The sequence below is a fragment of the Glycine max genome, chromosome 19 (genome assembly GCF_000004515.6).
Source record: "Glycine max cultivar Williams 82 chromosome 19, Glycine_max_v4.0, whole genome shotgun sequence".
NCBI lineage: Eukaryota > Viridiplantae > Streptophyta > Magnoliopsida > Fabales > Fabaceae > Glycine > Glycine max.
The window spans coordinates 18,550,116-18,573,231 of NC_038255.2; positions in this window are offsets into that span (position 1 = coordinate 18,550,116).

Here is a 23,116-nt window from a genome sequence, read left to right on the forward strand (position 1 = left end):
AACAAGTGGTATCAGAGCAGGTATCTTGTAGAAAGTTTAACAACTTCAAGATTCATGGCCTCTTTAAATTCCTTGTTTTTCAAAAGTGTTTTTAGGAACAGGTCAAATCTGAAATCATTTCAAGATGATGATGAAGACCAAGCCAACTTGTGTCTCATGACAAAATCTCATGAAAACAACAAAGAAGAATCCATAAGGAAAAAGTGGTACATTGACAGTGGTTGTTCAAATCATATAACGAGAGATGTATCCAAATTTACAACCATTTCCCCCAAGAAAAGTGGACATGTTACATACGGAGACAACAATATCATTAAAATCTCAAAAGAGGTAACATCTAAGTCATCTCTATGAATTAATGTATGATTAGTATTTTCAGTTAAGTTATTTTTGTGGCTAATTGAAAATAATTGTTGAAATTTTTGATTGTGTTTACAATGTTTAATTAACTATATTTAGTTCTAATTTTGAATATTTATGACTAATTGAATTTTGTTTGAATTGATTAATGCTTGAATTGCTTATTTTTTTATGATTAGATTCTTTTAAAAAATAAAAAATGTTTTGAGTTGTTAGAATAATTGAATTGAGTTAATAATTACCATGATATATGTTGATGATTGTTATTTGATACTTAAAATTTAGTGTTTAATTCTCTGGTAATCGATTACCACTATGTGTAATCGATTACAGTATAACAGACTTAGTTCTATAAATTGAAGACAAGTCCAAAATTATTTGATTATGTTAAAATTTATTATGATTAATTAAATATATTTAGTTTAAATAATTTCAATATACATGATTGATTTTTTTTTTTGTAATTGTGTTCAACTAGTTGAAAGTTTGAAAATTAAAATTTGGAACTTATTGTAAGTTGAAAGTTGAAAATGGAAGTTGGAAGTTGAAAATTGAAGTTATTGGAAGTTGAAAGTTGAAAATAAAAGTTGGAAGTTGAAAATGGAAGTTACTGGAAGTTGAAAGTTGAAAATGGAAGTTGAAAGTTGGAAGTGGAAGTTATTGGAAGTTGGAAGTTGAAATTTAAAATTTAAAATTTAAAATTTGAATTTTTTTTTGAAATAGAAATTATTGTGCATAGTTAGTTGATTGTTAATTAAATTTAATTAATTTGAAATGTTTGATGATTGATTGTGTTGGAAAGTTATTATGATTTTTTTATATTTAAGAGTTATGTTGATTAAGATAGTGAATATGTATTTTTTTATAGGTGCAAAATAGTTTGTTTTAATGTCTTTCTGTTATGTGTTTAAACTTGAGTATCTTGTTTACTTATTTGGTACTTAGTGAATTATGTTTTGAAACTTTATTAGTACATTATTTTCTAAAAGTTTAAAACTTGTTAGGGTCTTTATGTGTTATGGTTCTACTTGGTTACTTTTGATGACTTATGACTTATTTGATACATATGTTTTTATTATGATTTGTGGATGATTTATTATCTTGTTTGATTTTTATAAATTTTTCTCTCTTGTATGAATACTTATTGTATGTTTATCCATTTATGTATGATTTGACATGATTGGATTTTTGTCAAAATTATATTGATATGCTAAAATAATTGAGATAAGTAATGAGATGCCATGTATGTGTTAATAACTAATTTTTGTTACTTAGAATTAAGTTTTGATTTTCTGATAATAGATTTAGATTATAATTATATTTTGTTTTTAAGCCTTGTATTTGGTTATGTTTTTATGAAATTTGAATACTTAGTATTTCTTTTAATACTTGCTTAGTATAACTGAACGTGATGATTATATTGACTTGTTCTTGGTTGTTTATGATTATGTGTTTTAAACTTAATTACTTTAATGATATATGACTAGTGGTATGTACTTACATTTGGTATTATGTTTTATGTATATATGTTTTATTTGAATATTGTGGATGACTTTCTAGTTTATTTGATGTTATGAATGAAGTATTGTCTTTCTAAGTTTGATGAATGGTTAAGTTATCTTGTTTGATTGTTTTCTATTCTTTTGTATATGTATGGTTTTTATATTTCTTACCTTTCTAAGTTTGATGAATGGTTAAGTTATCTTGTTTGATTGTTTTCTATTCTTTTGTATGATTAGTCATTTATGTATGTTTTATATGTCTTACGTACTTTGGCTTTTTGTTGATGCCAAAGGGGGAGAGAAAATAGGGATTAAATCAAGAACTCATATAATTAAATAACTTAATTTCAAGTGAAGCTTAAAATAAAAAACAAAGGGGGAGAATATGGAGAATTAAGTGAGTGATCGACTAGGAAAAAAATGTGTATGTGTTTCTTGATTTCAGGGTTGTCATCATCAAAAAGGGGGAGATTGTGGAAGCAATGCCTTCCAAGGTTATTTTTTATGATGCCAAAGAATCAAGAGTTAAGCAATGTTTCGAGCAAAGATTCAAGAATCAAGTTTCAAGACTCAAGATTCAAGAATCAAGAAAAGACTCAATCAAGATAAGTTTTAAAAAGTTTTACAAAACATTGAATAGCACATGAATTTTTCACAAAACCTTTTACCAAAGAGTTTTTACTCTCTGGTAATCGATTATCAGTTTATTGTAATTGATTACCAGTAGCAAAGATTGTTTTCAAAAAGCTTTCAACTGAATTTACAACGTTCCAATTGATTTCAAAATGGTGAAATCGATTACAATGATTTGGTAATCGATTACCAGTGTGTTTGAACGTTGAAATTCAAATTCAAATGTGAAGAGTCACATCCTTTCACAAAAATGCTTTGTGTAATCGATTACAATGATTTGGTAATCGATTACCAGTGATAAGTTTTGAACAAAAATCAAAAGATGTAACTCTTCCAATGGTTTTCAAGTTTCTCTAAAGGTCATAACTCTTCTAATGGTTTTCTTGACCAGACATGAAGAGTCTATAAAAGCAAGACCTTGATTTGCATTCTATTAATTCATTCAATTCATTCAAAATATTGATTACAATCTTTTACATCCTTTGAATCTCTTTGAATACCCTCTTGAATTTCTTCTTCCTCTTCCTTTGCCAAAAGCTTTCTAAAGTTTTCTTGTTTTTCCAAACCTTGAAAACAAAAATTGTGCTATTCATCTTTTTCATTCCCTTCTCCCTTTACCAAAAAGAATTCGCCAAGGACTAACTGCCTGAATTCTTTTTGTGTCTCTCTTCTCCCTTTTCCAAAAGAACGAAGGACTAACCGCCTGAATTCTTTTGTGTCTCCCTTCTCCCTTGTCAAAGAATTCAAAGTGACACAGTCTGAGAATTCTTTTGATTCTTCCCTTTCCCATAAACAAAAGATTTCAAAGGACTAACCGCCTAAGAATTATTTTGTTTCCCCATTCACAAAGTTTCAAAGGACTAACCGCCTGAGAACTTTGTCTTAACACATTGGAGGGTACAAGTAGTGGGTACATCTACTTGGGTTGTTGTAACTAAGAACAAGAGAGGGTACATCTCTTGTGGATCAGTTCTAGTGGAGGGTACATCCACTAGGTTGTTCAAAGAGAACAAGGGAGGGTACATCCCTTGGGGATCTTAGCTTGTAAAGGAATTTACAAGGTTGAAAAGAAATCTCAAGGACCGCAGGTCGCTTGGGGACTGGATGTAGGCACGGGTTGTTGCCGAACCAGTATAAAACTCTTGTGTGTTTGTCTTCTTCTTCCCTACTCTTTTAATTTCCGATGTGCACTTTAATTACCGCTTTTTCTTTTGGTTAAGCTTCTATCTTTGTTCTTTATTTTCTTAACATTATAGTAAAAGCCTAAGAAGGGTAATTTTTAATTAGTAAAGGTCTAGTAATAATTAATTTAACCCCCCCTTCTTAATTATTATGAGGCCACTTGATCCAACACATCAGAGGAGCTATTATACCCTCCTGCTTGGCCTTCTGAAGTCCATGACCCATTTGCTCTGACCTTTAGAAACAAAGTTGAGCTAGTATCCTGAAAACCACCAAAACTAAAGCTCCTCAACACCCAACAAAATGACCTCTCCTCATTTAGCCCATAAACTGAAGCCACACAATCACAATCTGACAAGCAAGCATCCCCACATTTTGACACATTAGAAATATCACTATATTAGCTATTACTAAAAATTCAGAAAAATAGTAGTTGGTTTGCTGCACCGCTGAAATCCTAAACTGTGATGTCAAGTTTTCATGCTTGCCATTGCAATTTCCAACAAGAGATGAATTATCATAGCACTGGCCATACCTGTCAACTTTAGAAGTTCTTTTGTCTTACTTCTGTCCAAATTACAAACTTCATTGCCACAAACTCCAGCAATGTTAGATGGATTTGGAACTGCAGCCCACTGTGGTACCCACTGCCTCGAACCATTCACCTCATCTCATCGATACAATTGCAAACTTAAAAAGTTAATATTCAACACTCTCCATCTTCTAATGAAAACCTAACAACAAAACCAGTTTAAGCAGTGAATGATTTGCCACAAAACCAGTTTCTTTGTGTATGTCACCTTTGGCATAAGATTGTCTTGTTAAAAAAGTCATGTGATTTGAAAAAATCATGACTCTAATCATTATTTGGTAGGCATGATTTAGATAAGCAAAAATTGCAGTATAGTTATTTTGAGTCTCCATAAATTTCAATAATGATTCCTTTCTGAGTTTGCATTCTGTTCATAACTCCATATGCTTGTAAATGAATTCTAGATGCATTCATTGCATTGTCTACTGTATTTGGGATATGGAATTTGTTGTCTCTACCCAATGCACTATTTGGTTATCTTGTGTGATTTTTGTGTTCTTTGGCGTGCTATGGCATTTTGTGCCTCTTATTTGAATTTGAAACTGGGTTTAAAATATTTTCATGACATTCACTGCAAGTAATTGGTTCTTTTGAAAAAAAAAATATATCTTTTTGGTCCTTTTCAATTTTTGGGGGCATTGGCTTGATAGAGTGAACTTTATTTTTGTGGATGATGGATATATGGCAATACATCAAATATTGGTTTCTATTTTGGGTTTCATGACTAGTTGTTGAGTGAGCCCGCTACTGTTTACTCGGTGTTTATGTTCAATGTAAAAGCTTATTGTTATATTTATATTGGTTAATAAACTAGCTTCACTTTGTACCACACATTAAGATCATCTTCTCCAACGACTCCTTTGATAGTAACAAACTAATTGACGAGGCATCCTTTCTATTGTGGACATGGCTATCGAATTTGGAGAAGGATTTTTTAATACCTTTTAATCAGTGGTCTAGTAATATTAGAGAAGGGTTTTGGTATTAGGGAAGTCAATTCATATAAACTAGTAATAGCTTAATGGTAGTATGGCAGGGTAGCCTGTTTTGGTTCCACTCTAGACTCTATTTAGTCTGATTAGGAACCATGTGTAAGGCTATCCAATTACATATGTATTTCAGTACCTCTGGTATTGTGTTTCATTAATATAATTACTTATCTTTGCTGAGCAAAAAAAAAAAGAAAAAAATTTACAACCTTCTGGTTCAGGGTTTCAACTTTTGACCTCATTAAAACTCGTCCTTTTTGCTTTTCTCCTACTTGATTGATTTAATCCTATAGCTTGGGATTAGTTTCTTGGTTTTTAATTTCTTCCAAAACCTTTAAAATTTTGGATTGATGTCTAAGAGAAAACCATTTTAATTATTTCAAGGGCAGCTTAAATTGTGCATGCCAATATCAGCCTCCTTACATCCAGGGTTTTAAGTAGCACATTATAGTGCTGTTATAGTGGCTTTGTGGCCCGTGGCTGCTACAGGGGCTGCTGCCAAAGCATAGTAGGTGAGTGTAGTGGCCCCTGCAGATAGTATAGTAGGCGAAATAGCAACTGATAGGATAGTGGCAATGACTTGGTCCCAATTAATGGGAAGTTTCATGCCCTCCAAAACATGGTCCCAATAAAAAATTAGTCTATCATGTGAATGTGATCCAACCGTTCTTCAGACTATCGAGCACCTCATTCGATAAGAATGCAAGAAGCTTCTGAAAATATGAGCAAGAATCAAACCTATTGGTCTAACTATTCTTCTGCTAAAGGTGGATTTCTTTTTTAAACTATCCGCAAACTAGATGAACTTAAGTAGGTTTCTTGATCAGCCGTAGTAACTGCAAAAGGTTTGATTGATGACACGAGAGATTCTGGACCCTTTGTTGCAATCCTCTTGCACAAAGCATCACAGTTGCTGATAACTTCAGTCAACCTTCCTTTCAGTTCTCCAATTTCCACCTACAATGAATGAACTACATGCACGTTCCAACATATAGTTAACAATTTCCACATACAATCATAGAATACCACATGAAAGTATTGTGATTTATGACATAAATGCAAATGAATCAAGATTTTACAAGTTAGTGATCCTTGTAAACAATGAAAGAGGAAATTTACCATTCATTTCGTTTAAATGATTACAAAAACACATGTTACAATGTTAGTTACTGCCTATAGGTGTGTTTGAATGAGCATTATGTTTGGTTGAATGTCAATTCATTGTGAGTTTAGCTGAATGTGCATTGGTAAGTGTGTTTTAAGTAAAACAAAACTATAGAGTTGAGAATCCCGGTATTCCAAATATTGCTTGAACTAATAGTAATATTGATTGTTGCAGATTATGTCAAGCTAGCTAGCTGCCTATAATTTGGCTATCTGTTGCAAATAGCTATGTATGTATTGGCCAGGTTCAGTTCCCATTTCAACTTACCTAACTTGAAACTTTTCGTTTATATTGGCCTTATTTTGTGCTACAATTATAGGATACAACTACTGATAAATTAATTGGTACAAGGAAAACTTCAAGTGTGCACGGATTTTAATAGTTCCCACTGCCCCTCATTGTTTCGGTTTGAGGTAAGTTTGGTCATTTTGTGATTTTTAGTTTAGTATAACATACATGTTAAATGTTGTCTCTGCTTTGTCACTGTTTGGGTATGATATATAAGTGTCTTTGTTGTCGTCTCTCTTAAGTTCCCTTTTATGAAACTGTTGTTGTCAATACACCGTACTTGTATTGGGTAAGCTATGATAGTGAAATTTATATATAACAGACTTAAAAAATTATATTCTAAAACTATGGAAACTATGGATGTCCTAATTGGACTCCTTGTGGTTGCTATTGACCTTTGATCATCATAATCTGACATGGTTGAGTACGCCAAGGAACTGGCAGTGGCCACACTCCATTCAATGATTAGCTGACTTGGTGCATAACAAGTTGTGGGGCTGGCACAACTATAAACAACATTGGATGTTCATCTACCAAGGAAGGAGTTGGATTTTCCTCTGAGGCAAGTTTCTTTTCCAATAGAACCAATAACTTTTGCCATACCCAAACAGGGTGTAACAAGAAAAGTGGTAACCTTACCTAAAAGGAAAAATTATTTCGAGAACATCAAATTTCTTAAAAAAGGAACACAGCTAAAGCAAAGTTGGCTTCAACACAAATCATTGCTGCTAAGGTTCTGCATATTGTAATTTTTCAAACTTAAAAGTAGCTTCTAACTAGACATGCAAAACTCAAAAATATCAAGAAAAATAGCTCCATCTAATCAAATAGATAAACAACACAACATAACCACAGTCCACGACCAGAATCATTCACAATAGGTAAATAAACTCAAATATTCAACCTTGTTCATGGGGTGGATTTTAAAAATCTAAAACATCATAAACTTGAAATTGAGATGGAATGTTAAACAACGTCCATTCTAGGAGGTATCGAAATAAAATAAAAACCAATCCACTCACATGATAACTTTATCATACTAACTTAATCCCATACCTTTTTTTGACTAAAACTTAATGCCATACCTGGTCCCCCACTTCTCTCCCTGCTCTTATATTGTCTTTGAAGGCTAATCTGTCCCTGATCCAGTCAATCTACGTAGAAAAAAAAAGAATGTCACAGAGTCATGCATGCTTGAACTGAAGGGTCTTGTAACATAGTATGCATCAACCACCACAGGGCCAAGAAAGTATTTCTTATTCCTTGGCATGCCTAGGCCTGCGTATTGAATAGCTTTTCTGCATTTAGTTTGTAAAAAGTTTGCATTTAGAAATAATTGTAAGCATTATAGAGCCTAGAATGTTGTACTATGTACAAGCAACATTGTAAGGTCTTAATCTCTTGTTAGCCTAACCAACATAGTGTGACATGATAGGCAGATAATATTGTTTCTTAAACATGTAATAAGTGAAGTAATTTAATCTTCAAATTCGTGTATGAAAAAACTTTTGGAAAAAATCTACCACTTAAATGAATTTTAAAATAGCGCGATTCAAATTATTAGAATTTGTAGTCCCATGTGTTCGGAGTTGATAAAATTGATTTCATACCACTAAAAGAAGTTAAAATACATATCTAAATTAAATCTCAACCATGCACTTTTTATTTTATTTTATTTTATTAAAAAACACAATTATTAAATTCCTAACTTTAGCTGATAAGAGAAAACCAATGTTTCATGCGTGGACTGATTCTACAACACACTCGAATTTAGCTTGGAGCATGGATGCACCAAACTGTAGGACCATACATTTTGGCGATGTAGAAAATTTAAAATTTATAAAAACAACTATGATCACAAAGAATAAGAGAATATCAACAGTGAGGTTCATGAATCATGATAAACAGCTCTTGATATTTGTCTTACTAAACCAACCACCCACTCTTTGTTGGATGGTATATTTGATATGTCAAAAAAAAAAAAAGTGAATCATCTTATCCAATTCTTCACCCCTTGCAGTGCACATTGGCCTCAGAAACCTGAGCAGGCTCACCTTGTTGCTTCTCTTTGCCCTTAACGACTTGGACGTGTTCCATAGTTGGATTTTCAATTGACTTCACCCAGAGCATCCAAAATGTGACATATTGTAAGGTCCTCTCCACCCTGAAAGATCATCAAATCCTCCTTCTGAGCCATTTCCTCATCCTCCTTGTGTTCTGAACTCTCAATGTCTTTACTCTCATTATACTTTGACACCCTTCTCTTGCAATAGAACAAATAAACGGCAACAAACACTAAAAACGTAGTTGAAGCTTGTCCCAACACTAGTTACTTAGGTAAGTTGTTTATCTTTCAAGCAAAATCAGAATTGGAACACCCCCTCTGGTTCCAATTGCCACTCTCAAAAGCAAAATCAGAATTGGAACACTCCGTTTGGTTCCAATTGCCACTCTCAAATGCAAAATCAGAATTGGAACACCCCCTTTGGTTCCAATTGCCACCCTCAATATCAAAATCAGAATTGGAACATGGCTTTTGGTTCCAATTGCCACCCTCAATAGCAAAATCAGAATTGGAACACCCCTATGGTTCCAATTACTCATGATTGAAAAAAATTGTCATCTTTGCTGATATATGCTATATTGATATATGCTTATGGTGTAACCTTCACTGCCATTAATGCCAACTGATATATGCTATACAAATTGTCATCATGAGGAGTGCACCTTAGATTCCCGTTTGAGACTAAATGCAATGATTCTTGCGGACAATTTGCATTAGTCATTGTATTTAGTCTTGAATTGTCCGTTTGGACAGTTTAGGGAGACTGATATTTTTATGGTAGATTCATGCGTTAAGGTTAATATTATTTTGTTTAATTTGATGAAATTTCGGTAGAATGCATTTCAAGTTGTTCTCTGAGTGCATACTTGATTATCCGGAAATTAATTTCACCGATGTCATGTCGTGTACTTGGAGACCAATGTGAAATGCTGCCGAAATTTAGTCAAATTTTTCAAAATAATGATAACCCTGACGTATGAATCTAACATACAAGACAGTCTTCCTGAATGGGATAGGGCCACACCTATAAATAAAAAAAAAGTGAGATTTTCATGCATGGAATGACTTAGATGGATCGAAGTTGGATGAATCAAAGTCGCATGAGCCCATAATATAAGGATGGCGTTGAGCAGTTTTTGCAATTTGCTTCAGAAAGAGATCGACCTAATGAAGAAGGAAAATATTATTGTCCTTGCATCAACTGTTTGAACGGGAGAAGACAACTACTGGATGACATACGAAACCATCTGTTGTGTGATGGTATTAAGAGGAATTACACGACTTGGATATGGCATGGCAAAGTGACAGGCATGCAGAGTGGGTCCCAATCTGAACCGTTTGATGTAGAAATGGGAGATCGCTTGGAGGACATGATTCCTGACCTTGGACAAAAGTCTTTTCAGCAAGCACACGCCCCTATGTATGAAGGATTGCATGGTGATTCAAAGAAACCATTGTACACGAGGTGCAAGAATTCCTTAGCCCTTTTATCTATGGTGTTAAGTTTGGTGAATGTGAAGGTCAGGTATGGGTGGAGTGACAAAAGCTTTACCTCACTGCTTGAGGTTGTGCACAAAGAAAGGCCCTCCAGCTAAGGTGTTGTGGTATCTTCCCATCATTCCAAGTTTTAAGCGTCTATTTGCTAACGAGGACGATGCGAAAGATCTTACATGGCATACAAATGGAAGGATTTCTGATGGAATGGTCCGTCATCCGGCTGATTGCTTGCAGTGGAAGAAGATTGAGGGTTTGTATCCAGATTTCGGGAAAGTAGCAAGAAATCTTAACCTTGGACTAGCCAGTGATGGAATGAATCCATATGGCACCTTAAGCACTCAACATAGTTCATGGTCAGTTCTGCTAGTAATTTACAATTTGCCTCCTTGGTTGTGCATGAAGCAAAAATACATGATGTTGTCTATGATGATATTGGGCCCAAGATAGCCAGGAAATGACATTGATATTTATCTAAGTCCGTTGATTGAACTCCTAAGAAATTTGTGGGACGAGGGGGTTTTAGTTGTTGATGCTTTTTGCAAGGAGACGTTTGAAATGCGTGCAATGATTTTTTTGTACGATTAATGACTTTCCAGCATATGGGAATCTCAGTGGTTACAGTGTTAAGGGTCATCATGCATGCCCTATCTGTGAAGAAAACACAAGCTACATACAACTAAAACATGGAAGAAAAACAATCTACAATAGGCATCACCGTTTTCTAACTCCCAATCATCCTTACAGGCGACTGAAAAAAGCTTTTAATGGAAGTCAAGAGCACGATATTGCACCAATACCGTTGACTGGTGAGCAGGTATACCAATGAGTTCAAGACCTGAATATTGTATTTGAAAAGACACACAAGAAGGATAAAAGTAAGACTTGCATATTGTCATACCCTAATTTCATCCGGGGACCATCCGTTGTTGGGATGCGACCCTCGTTTGACCACTTTGAGGTACTTAGCACCCATCGTTAGGAAATTCATGAAGTTCCGAGACATGCCGGAAGTCAAAAGGAAGTATTAGAGCACAATCCGTAAAGTTCCGAGACATGCCGGAAGTCAAAAGGAAGTGTTAGAGCACAATCCGTAAAGTTCTGTAACATCCCGGAAGCCAAAAAAAAGATGATTATGTGATCCGTAAGATTTCGTAACATTATGGAAAGAAAACAAGTATCGTTACGTAATTCGTAAGATTCTGTAACGTTACGGAAAAAGCATCAGCAAAAAAAGGCAAGGGGTGTATTTAGTAAACAGCGGGGTGCAAATAGCAATCAGACCCACTTGGGCCTTCTAGGAAGTTCTCCAGAAGGCGGTGCCATCTGGAGGAAGCAACCTAGCTCGCCTAGGCGAGCTGGGTGGCAAGGTCCTCCCTCATTTTCCTATAAATAGGGGAAGGAGGGAAGAACAAAAATGTTCAACCCTCCTGGTATCTAAGAATCACTTAAAATTAGTGAGAAAAATTGTTTCCATGAAGAAAATCCAAGCCTAGGCGCTTCCGTAATGCTTCCGAGACGTTTTCGTGAGTGATTTCGCGAAGATTTTCAACCGTTCTTCGTCGTTCTTCGTTCGTTCTTTTTCGTTCTTCGGTCTTCAATCGGTAAGTTCCCGAAATCAAACTTTTCAATTCATTCTATGTACCCTTAGTGGTCCTCATCTGTTTCGCGTGCTTTTATTTTTATTTCATTTACTTTCCGTACCCCCTTTTTGACGTGCTTTAGTAATTTATTTAAGTCATTTTTTCACTTAATCAAAAAAATAAAATAAATTTCCACCGATCATTCGTATTGTAACGTCTTTTAATTTTTGTTAAAATGAAATCTGACCCTTCGGTCATGCCGTAACCACGTTTAAAACCAAAAAGAGGCATAATAATCAAAAAATATCTTTTAGTAAAATAAAAAAAAATCAATTGGACGTTTTTCTTTGGGATTTTTCTTTCTTAATCAAATTGACTAATAACCAAAGTGAAACTAAGGCTAAAATCAATTCATAAATCAAACTTTTGTCATCACCTAAAAAAGCCATTTTTTAAGGTCCAACGCCTTGAAATGGTCTTTTCCGCTTTTATTAGTTAAACGTAGATTTTCTAAAGGCCTAAGATCAACATGTAGCTTGATTACTTCTTTCAAAAAAATAATAAGAGATCATTAAGGGTCCAATGCCTTAATGTTTTCTCTCCTTTTAAAAGAATCGAAAGATTATTTAATGGTCCAACGCCTTAAATGACATTTCTTTCAATAAAAACATATCTTGCAAAAAAAGGATAAAAAACAACTTAACCAACGCTTAGTTCTCGAAAAGCTACGTAGGAGCAAAGGGAAACACCCTTGTCGACCACAAAAAAATAAAAATATAAAAAGGCATAAAAAGACATAAGAACGTAAAAAGGGAAAATAAACATAAATTGAAGTCATATTTGCACATTTGATTAAAGGCTGTCGTCTCTTGTGACGGACGTGTGGGGTGCTAAAACCTTCCCCGTATGTAAATACAACTCTCGAACCTTTTCACTTAAAGTTCATAGACCACGTCTTTTCCAATTTTTCTAATGGTTTCCTCAAATAAACGTTGGTGGCGACTCTGCGCGTATTCCTTTCTTGGAAGAGGCACCCGCGAGTCACGTGTCGCCTTCCCGCCGAAGGGAAGGTTGCGACAGTTGGCGACTCCACTGGGGACTGTGGTTAGAGAGTTAGGCCATTTAATCTTGTGCAATGTTTTATCGTGACTTTCTCCTTTGTTGGTTTCCCTTTATTTTTCTTATGTTCTTAACTCTTTGATGCTTTTAGTGTGTTTTAAAATGTATGCATGAGGTTAATATATTTTCATTTGATGCACACAAACACCAAAACTATTTGCACACATGGTGAGTTGAAAAAGGGCCCTATACCCGGGTTCGTGGGAATATAAGGAGTGGAGGTGAATCTGTGATCATGCTAGGTCTCCGACTTGCTTGATTACAGTGAACCCTCATCTAGAGTTTTTCTCTTTGATAACATATTGTTGCTAGTAGTCCCTACTGCTGCAATATGTCCTTCGAAGGGGATGATACCTCCAGAGACCATCAAGAGAGATATGACCACCTTGGGAATTATCACTAAAGGTCCTTTTAGCTCCCTCCCATGTAGGTCCCTAAAATAGGGGCACGGAGCAAACACGCTGCATGCCATTTTTCACACTGCCATGCATAAGTGTCATGTACCCTTTTGCTTATATTTGTTTGTGAATATTGTCGTACTATGTACATCCACGTATTATGCCTTTCGCATATTCATCATGCACAGGTTCTGTCTTGATCCCCTCTCTTTGGAAAACTAACGGAGGGTCCGCATCACCTTCTTAAATACATACGTCGGGCACTGTGCTATCCCGAGACGTTGTATCTAAAAAGGAGACAATTTCCTGGGCTCCCGTATTCATAAATTGCCTCTGTGGCATATGCATTTCTTCATGCATTCATCCATTCCACCCATGATAGATGTCGGAGTTTTGATTCGCGCTGGATTTTGTTTCACTTTATAAAACATGGGATCAAGTCAAACGCCTTCGTTAAAAAGAGGTTTTATCAAGTCAGGGTCAAGAGCCTAGGGATCACCAGTCTAAAAGAGTTAGGGCATTGATGGGTCAGCTCCTGCGGCAAGCTTTTCGCAAAGCTTACGGTAAAATCTGGGACCTAGCCACGGTAGAAGTCTCCATAGAGGCCATTTCCTCCCTCGCCCAGTATTATGATCAGCCGTTGAGGTGCTTCACCTTTGGGGACTTCCAGCTATCACCCATGGTAGAAGAATTTGAAGAGATCCTGGGATGTCCTCTAGGGGGAAGGAGACCATACCTCTTCTTAGGGTTCTATCCCTCATTAGCTAGGATTTCTAAGATAGTCCAAATCTCGGCGCAGGAATTAGACCATAGAAAGCAAGTCGAAAATGGGGTGGTTGGAATACCGATAAAATATTTGGAGGCAAAAGCAAGAATCTTGGAAGGTAAAGGCGAATGGGCCCCATTCATAGACATTCTCGCACTGTTGATCTTCGGAGGAGTCCTCTTTCCAAATGTGGATGGGTTGGTGGACCTAGCAGCGATCGATGCTTTTCTTGCCTACCATGACCACAAGGAAAGCCCGGTTGTCGCTATGCTAGCTGACCTATATGACACCTTCGACCGAAGATATGAGAAGAGCAGTACGAGGATTGTTTGTTGTACTCCAGCTCTTTATGTATGGTTGGTTTCACACCTTTTTCGCCAAGAGGTGAGGCTTGCTTGCCCGCTAGAAAGTCACCGTTCATGCACAGAGAAAGGAGGGGCAAATTGGGACCAACTCTTAGCAAACAAAGAAGGAGTGTCTGTCAACTGGTTCCCATGATGGAAAGAAGGAAGAACCAGAGTTCTTATTTTGTGCGGAGGATTTCCAAATGTTCCCTTGATGGGGACGAGGGGTTGCATCAGTTACGATCCCGTTCTTGCTATAAGGCAACTTGGCTACCCTATGAGAGGGGCACCACTAGAGGAAGAGATTGCGCCTGTCATTTCAAGAGGTTTCAATAAGACAAGCGTGGAGACACTTCAGAAGGTCTACAAGGCATGGGAGGTGGTGCGAAAGAAGGACAAAGAACTCAGGGGCGGTAACAATGGGCCCATCGGTGGCTACCGTAAGTTGTTGAAAGCCCATGTGCAAGGTTTGGATTGGCTCCCGAGTTAGAGAACCGCTAAAAGGGAGGAAGTTGAGGCACCGGAGGAAGACGAAGAGGTGCAGGCCCTTAGGACAGAACTCAAGCAAGCCCGAACAGTCAAAGAAAGGTTCAAATCAGTAGCTCTTAATATCCGAAAGGAGAATGCCGAACTAAGAGATATAAATATAGCTACCACCAAGGCCTTGGAACAAGAGACCAAGAGGGCTCGTAGGGAAGAGCACGGCCGGAACAAGTTCCGAGGGGCTATGTGGGGCAGTAATAGCGAGCTTAAGCTCTGGAGAAAGGAAAGGGACCAATCATAAGTAGACAGTCTGATCTTGAAAGATGAGTTGAAGGTTTGCTCAAAGTCCAAAAGAAACCTGTCTCAGCGGTTATGCGAGACAGAGACCAACATGTTAGCTATCGTTAGCAAGTACCAAGAAGAACTAAATCTAGCCACGGCCCACGAGCATATAGTGGAGGACGAGTATGCCCAAGTGTACGCTGAAAAGGAGGCTAGAGGATGGGTGATCGACTGGTTACATCCAGAGGCAAGGATGTGGATGGACCGATTTGCTCTTACCTTGAACGGGAGTCAAGAACTTCCTCGATTGCTAGCCAAGGCCAAAGAGATGGCGGACACCTACTCCGCCCCCGAGGAGATCCTCAGACTTCTTGACTATTGTCAGCATATGATAGATCTAATGGCCCATATAATTAGAAACCGCTAGGAAGCTTGTATTGTCGCTCAGATCTTGACTAGTTATAACTTTCTATATAAAATAAGTTTATCCCATATTTTTGCTCTGAAGTCAGTGCGAATCAAATCACTCCTGCATTTTATCTCTAGCATGCATTCATTCTCATTTTTTTACCTACTCCTCACGTTTGGTTTTTTAGGAAAAAACACCATAACTAAACGCGCCCCAAGGCATCCCTATCGCACCATATCCAAATCTAGAACGATGGGTGATCAAGAGGAGACACAGGAACAGATGAAAGCCGACATGTCAGCTTTGAAAGAACAAATGGCTTCCATGATGGAGGACATCCTAGGAATGAGACAACTCATGGAGAAAACATGGCCACCGCTGCCACTATTAGTTCGGCTGCCGAAGCAGACCCAACTCTCCTAGCTACCGTGTGCCATCCTCCCCCAAACGCGGTAGGACGAGAAAGGAGCACGCTGGGGCACAACAGCAACCCCCATGTGGGATACAACCGGGTGGCTTACCCTTATGGATTACCACCTAATTACACGCTGCCAGTCATGCATGATGACGCGGGTCATGTCACTTCCCCCATCCTTGAAGGGGAGCCTCCTCGACATCCCGACGAGGTCCATGAAGATCATCGAGAGTATGCCCAAGGGGATGTCGATTTCTACCCCCCGATCCTCGTCGAGGGGCCGACACCCAACACATTGCCTCAGCACAACCTCACAGCATAGCCAATATTCTTGTCCATAGAAGGACCACCCCCGGCGGCAGAAGAAAGAAGGAAACTCGATCTCATCGAGGAGAGATTGAGAGTTGTTGAAGGCTTTGGTGACTATCCGTTCGCGGACATAATGGATCTTTGTTTGGTACCGGATGTTGTCATCCCCCCAAAATTCAAGGTACCTGATTTCGACAAGTATAATGGGACAACTTGTCCAAAGAACCATCTCAAGATGTATTGTCGCAAGATGGGGGCGCACTCTAGGGATGAAAAGTTGTTAATACACTTTTTCCAAGATAGCTTGGCTGGAGCCGTGGTTGTTTGGTACACTAATCTGGAAGCTTCCCGCATCTGTACTTGGAAGGACCTGATTACTGCTTTCCTAAGGTAGTATCAGTATAATTCCGATATGGCTCCCTATCACACTCAGCTACAGAATATGTTCAAAAAGGAAGGTGAGACCTTTAAAGAATACGCACAGCGGTGGAAAGACCTGGCAACACAAGTGGCCCCTCCCATGGTCGAAAGGGAGATGATCACCATCATGGTAGACACCTTGCCACTGTTTTACTATGAGAAGTTGGTAGGCTACATGCCTTCCAGCTTCGCGGACTTGGTATTTGCCGGGGAAAGAATCGAAGTACGGTTGAAAAGAGGGAAGTTCGATTACATCTCCTCCACAAGTGCCAATGCTAGGAGAATTGGAGCAACTGGGGCAAAAAGGAAGGAAGGAGATACCCATGCCGTCACTTCGGCGCCCGCATGGGTCAAGCCCCCGCAGACCTCTCATGGTACCCAACAGTACGCGCAACATCATCCGAGCTTGTCAGCTCGCGCCGGGAACTCCTCCAATTCAGCACCCGCACAGCGTAGAGCGCCCACCCGCATCCAGAGGGAGGCCCCCCAAGCTCCAGCTCCAACCATGACTCTCTCGGCCGGCGATGCCCACTTTGGTGCCGGTTCCAACGCGATGAGAAACTTTCCCCCGAGGCCAATTCCAGAATTCACCCCGATCCCAATGATGTACGAAGACCTTTTGTCGTCCCTCATCGCCAACTAAATGGTCGTAATAACTCCCGGGAAAATCTACCAACATCCTTTCCCAAAGTGGTATGACCCTGACGCAACTTGCACGTACCATGGGAAAACCCCGGGCCACTCCACCGAAAAATGCCTGGCCCTTAAATACAAGGTCCAACATTTGATAGATGCCGGATGGCTGACGTTTCAAGAGGATCGGCCCAACGTGAAAACAAACCCGCTCGCCAATCATGGAGGGGGAGCAGTTAATGTCGTTGACTCAGATAGGCCGCGCAGGTCTAAGCCTTTAAAGGACGTGGTGACCCCCAGGAGGCTTATCTATGAGGCCCTACAAAAGGGGGGTGTAATTCCCCACGGTGGGCATGAAGAGGATTCTTGTTTGTTGCATCCCCTCAAGCTACATAACATGGAAACATGTTTAGCAGTGGAGGAATTGTTGCAATAGATGATAGATCAAGGCCGACTGGAAATCAGTGATGAAGGAAGGGAAAAGCAGCATATATGTATGCAGTTTGCAGATGAGAGATGTTTTGGAAGGCCTAAACATTTGGTGATATATTTCACCAAGGACGCAGCTTCACAAAAGCCCCGATACCCCTTGGCAGCTAAACTTGCTCCTTTCCCATACCAAAACAGCCACGTAGTCCCGTGGAGGTATACACCTCCGAGTGAAAGGAAAGAAGAGGCCACTGACATCAGCTCATTGTCGGCCAAGGTAACCAATATCACGGGGCTGAGCGGTGTGACCCGCAGCGGTCGTGTGTTTGCACCCCCCGACTTGTCGACACAACCCGCAAACGTTAAGGGGAAGGCAAAGGTGGTGGAAGAACAAAATGACAAATCGACCCTCACTCCGAACCAGGATATTCCAGTGAAAGGTCTTCCAGAGAAAAGGGATGGTTGTGGCAAGAAGAAAGTGTTGCTAGAAGAAGCAAGCGAGTTTTTCCGCATTATTCAGCAGAGCGAGTTCAAGGTCATTGAGCAGCTCAACAAAACCCCAGCCAGGGTCTCTCTTTTGGAATTACTCATGAGCTATGAGCCTCATCGGGCTTTGCTAGTAAAGGTCTTAAACGAAGCTCATGTGGCCCATGATATCTCTGTAGAAGGCTTTGGAGGACTCATCAATAATATCACCACCAACAACTATCTCGCCTTCGCCGAATAAGAAATCCCTACCGATGGGAGAGGGCATAACAGGGCTTTGCATGTATCAGTCAAGTGCATGGACCATGTCGTAACCAAGGTGCTCATCAATAACGGTTCCAGTTTAAATGTAATGCCCAAAAGCACTTTGGAGAAATTACCGTTTAATGCTTCCCATCTAAAGCCAAGTTCCATGGTAGTCCGTGCCTTCGATGGCACCCGCCAAGAGGTTAGGGGAGAGATCGACCTCCCTGTACAGATAGGCCCCCATACCTGTCAGGTTACCTTTCAAATAATGGACATTAACCCGCTTACAACTGCCTTTTGGGGCGCCCGTGGATCCACTTGGTGGGAGTTGTTCCCTCTACACTCCACCAAAAATTGAAATTTGTAGTAGAGGGGCATTTGGTTACCGTATCGGGCGAGGAAGACATCTTGGTGAGTTGCCCGTCCTCTATGCCATATGTGGAAGCCGCGGAAGAGTCATTAGAAACAACCTTCCAGTCTTTTGAGGTGGTAAGCATTGCCTCTGTAGATTCCTTCTCTGGGCAACCTTGCCTGTCCGATACGGCAATAATGGTGGCCCGAGTGATGTTGGGGAATGGTTATGAGCCCGGAATGGGTTTAGGCAAGGACAACGGTGGTAGAACCAGCTTGATAAGCTCCAGAGGAAACCGTGGGAAGTTTGGGTTAGGCTATTGTCGCAACCTACCCTTCGGCGGGAGGGCGACGCGTGACTTGTGGGTGCGTGTTCCCAGAAAGGAATACATGAGGAGTCACCACCAACGTTTATTTGAGGAAAACGTCGAAAAAACCGGAGAAGACGTGATCTACGAACTTTAAGTGAAAAGGTTCGGGAGTTGTATTTACGCACGGGGAAGGTATTAGCATCCCAGGCGTCCGTCACAAGAGACGACAGCCTTTAATCAAATGTGCAAATATGACTTCAATTTATGTTATGTTCCCTTTTTATGTTCTTATGCCCTTTTTTATGATTTTTTTATATTTTTATCTTTTTGTGGTCGACAAGGGCGTTTCCCTTTGCTCCTACGTATTCCTCCATTGTGATGAGAAAACCAGACCTATGTAGTTCTTTTGTGAACAAAGTGTTTTGGTTAAGTTACCTTTTTTTATCCTTTTTTGCAAAGATATGTTTTTATTGAATGAAAGGTCATTTAAGGCGTTGGACCATTAGACAATCTTTCGATTCTTTTGAAAAGTGAGAAAACATTAAGGCATTGGACCATTTAATGATTCCTTTATTATTTTTTGAAAGAGGCAACAAAGTTACATATTGATTTTTAGGCTTTTTAGAAATCTATACTTTAACCAATAAGAGTGGAAAAGACCATTTCAAGACGTTGGACCTTTGAAAATGGCTTTTTTAGATGATGACAAAAATTTGGTTTATGAATTGATTTTAGCCTTAGTTTTACTTTGGTTATTAGTCAATTCGATTAAGAAAGAAAAATCCCAAAGAGAAACGTCCGATTGATTCTTTTTGTTTTATTTTACTAAAAGATATTTTTTATTATTATATTATTATTTTACCTCTTTTTGGTTTCCAACGTGGTTACGGCATGACCGAACGGTCGGATTTCATTTTAACAGAAATTAACGGATATTACAATTCAAATGATCGGTGGAAATTTATTTTATTTTTTTATTAGGCGAGAAAATAACTTAAGTAAATGACTAGAGCACGTCAAAAGGGGGTACGGAAAGTAAATGAAATAAAAATAAAACCACATGAAACAAATGAGGACCACTGAGGGTACATAGAATGAATTGAAAAGTTCGATTTCAGGAACTTACCGGTTGAAGACCGAAGAACGACGATGAACGAATGAAGAACGGTTGAAAATCTTCGCGAAATCACCCACGGAAACGTTACGGAAGCGCCTCGGCTTGGATTTTCTTCACGGAAACAATTTTTTTTCACTAATTTCAAGTGATCTCGAATTACCAGGAGGGCTGAACATTTTTTCCCTTCACTTCTCCCCCTATTTATAGGAAAATAGGGGAGAAGCTTGCCACCCAGCTCGCCCAGGCGAGCTAGGTTGCTTCCTCCAGATGCAACCGCCTTCTGAAGGAATTTTCTGGAAGGCCCAAGTGGGCCTGGTTGCTATTTGCACCCCCATTTTTACTAAATACACCCCTTGCTCTTTTTTGGTGATTTTTTTTTTCCGTAACGTTACAAAACTTTACGAATTTCGTAACGATGCTTGTTTTCTTTCCGTAATGTTACGAAACCTTACGGATTACGTAATCATCCCTTTGTTGCCTTTCGGAACGTTACAGAATTTTACGGATTGCACACTAACACTTCTTTTTAATTTCTGGCATGCCACGGAAATTCACGGATTGTGCTACAATGCTTTCTTTTGACTTCCGGCATGTCACGGAACTTCACGAATTGCCTAACGATGGGTGCCAAGTACCTCGAAGTGGTCAAACGAGGGTCGTATCCCAACAACGGATGGTCCCCGGACGAAATTAGGGTATGACAGTTGCCCCTCTTTACTTGTCTTTTCTTGGAGATAAAAGGGAAGTAAAGATAAGACACTAATTTCGTTCAAGCAAAACACCATTCGGCCAGTGAACCTCCCTACCAGCGGAACCTGCAAAAATTGGAAAATGATTAGTACCGACACATCATCGTGATAGTGTCGAATTTGTTCCCCTCAGTAGATACAAGATGCAGAACGACCATAATTTGTCTATGCGTTTTGTCGGACACGATCGAGCCTGGGCGGCGAGACACAAAATGACCATAGTTTGTCTCTGTGTGCCATCGGACACGATCGCCTCTGGATGCCGAAAAGGTGTGCGGAACGACCATAATTTGTCCCTGCCTACCTCTCAACTTGTTTTTGAATGACAAAGGGCACATAATTTGTCTCTACGCGTTTATCACCCAACTTGCGAAATCTGAATGACAAAGGGCGCAAAATCTGTCTCTGCGTGTTTACCCACTCAGGTTATTGATCCCGAATGATAAAAGGCGCAGAATCTGTCTCTGCGCGTTTACCCACTCAGGTTATTGTTCCCGAATGATAAAGGGTGCAGAATCTGTCTCTGCGCGTTTACCCACTCAGGTTATTGATCCCGAATGATAAAAGGCGCAGAATCTGTCTCTACGCGTTTACCCACTCAGGTTATTGTTCCCGAATGATAAAGGGAGCAGAATCTATCTCTGCGCGTTTACCCACTCAGGTTATTGATCCCGAATGATAAAAGGCGCAGAATCTGTCTCTACGCGTTTACCCACTCAGGTTATTGTTCCCGAATGATAAAGGGTGAAGAATCTGTCTCTGCGCGTTTACCCACTTAGCTTGTTGTTCCTGAATGATAAAGGGCACATAATCCGTCTCTGCGCATTTACCCACTCAGCTTGATGTTCCTGAATGATAAAGGGCACAAAATCTGTCTCTGCGCGTTTACCCACTCAGCTTGTTGTTCCTGAATGATAAAGGACACAGAATCTGTCTCAGTGCGTTTACCCACTCAGCTTGTTGTTCCTAAATGATAAAGGGCGCAGAATCTGTCTCTGCGCGCTTACCCACTCAGCTTGTTGTTCCTGAATGATAAAGGGCGCAGAATTCGTCTTTGCGCGTTTACCACCCAACTTGCTATCATGCTTTGAGTCTTATAGATAGAAAAGGAAAGTTTTAAACGGATAACCACTCGGGTATCTCCGCATGTCAAGTGACTCCAATGTCAGTATGAAAGAATTTGTCTGCACGGAAGACGACGTAAATCTCCGTGTGTCAACGGGCTCGTTGGCCGCGATTGACAAAGGGTGCAGAAGACGACGTTAGTCTCCGCATGCTATCATGCTTTGAGTCTTAGAGATAGCAAAGGAAAGTTTTAAATGGATAACCACTCGGGTATCTCCGCATGTCAAGTGACTCCAGTGTCAGTATGAAAGAAATTGTCTGCGTGGAAGACGACGTAAATCTCTGCGTGTCAACGGTTCGTTGGCCGCGATTGACAAAGGGTGCAGAAGACGACGTTAGTCTCTGCGTGCTATCATGCTTTGAGTCTTAGAGATAGCAAAAGAAAGTATAAACTGATAACCACTCGGGTATCTCCGCATGTCACGTGACTCCAGTGTCAGTATGACAGAAATTGTTTGCGCGGAAGATGACGTAAATCTCCGCGTGTCAACGGGCTTGTTGGCCGCGATTGACAAAGGGTGCAGAAGACGATGTTAGTCTCTGCGTGCTATCATGCTTTGAGTCTTAGAGATAGCAAAAGAAAGTTTAAACGGATAACCACTCGGGTATCTCCGCATGTCAAGTGACTCCAGTGTCAGTATGACAGAAATTGTGGGGGCGGCCGACAAAAGCGAGGCTCTTGCTCCTATGTATCCTCAATGAGGAACTCAGGCCTACGTAGTTCTGGATAACTTGTGAGACTAAAAATAGTCTCAGTGTTTTCTTCACTAAAATGCGAACATGCTTTAGTAAAGAGAGAAAACTTCCAACTAATCAGAGCAACATATGCTTTTCGGATGAAAAACAATGCGACTACCGGGGAAGGGGAGTA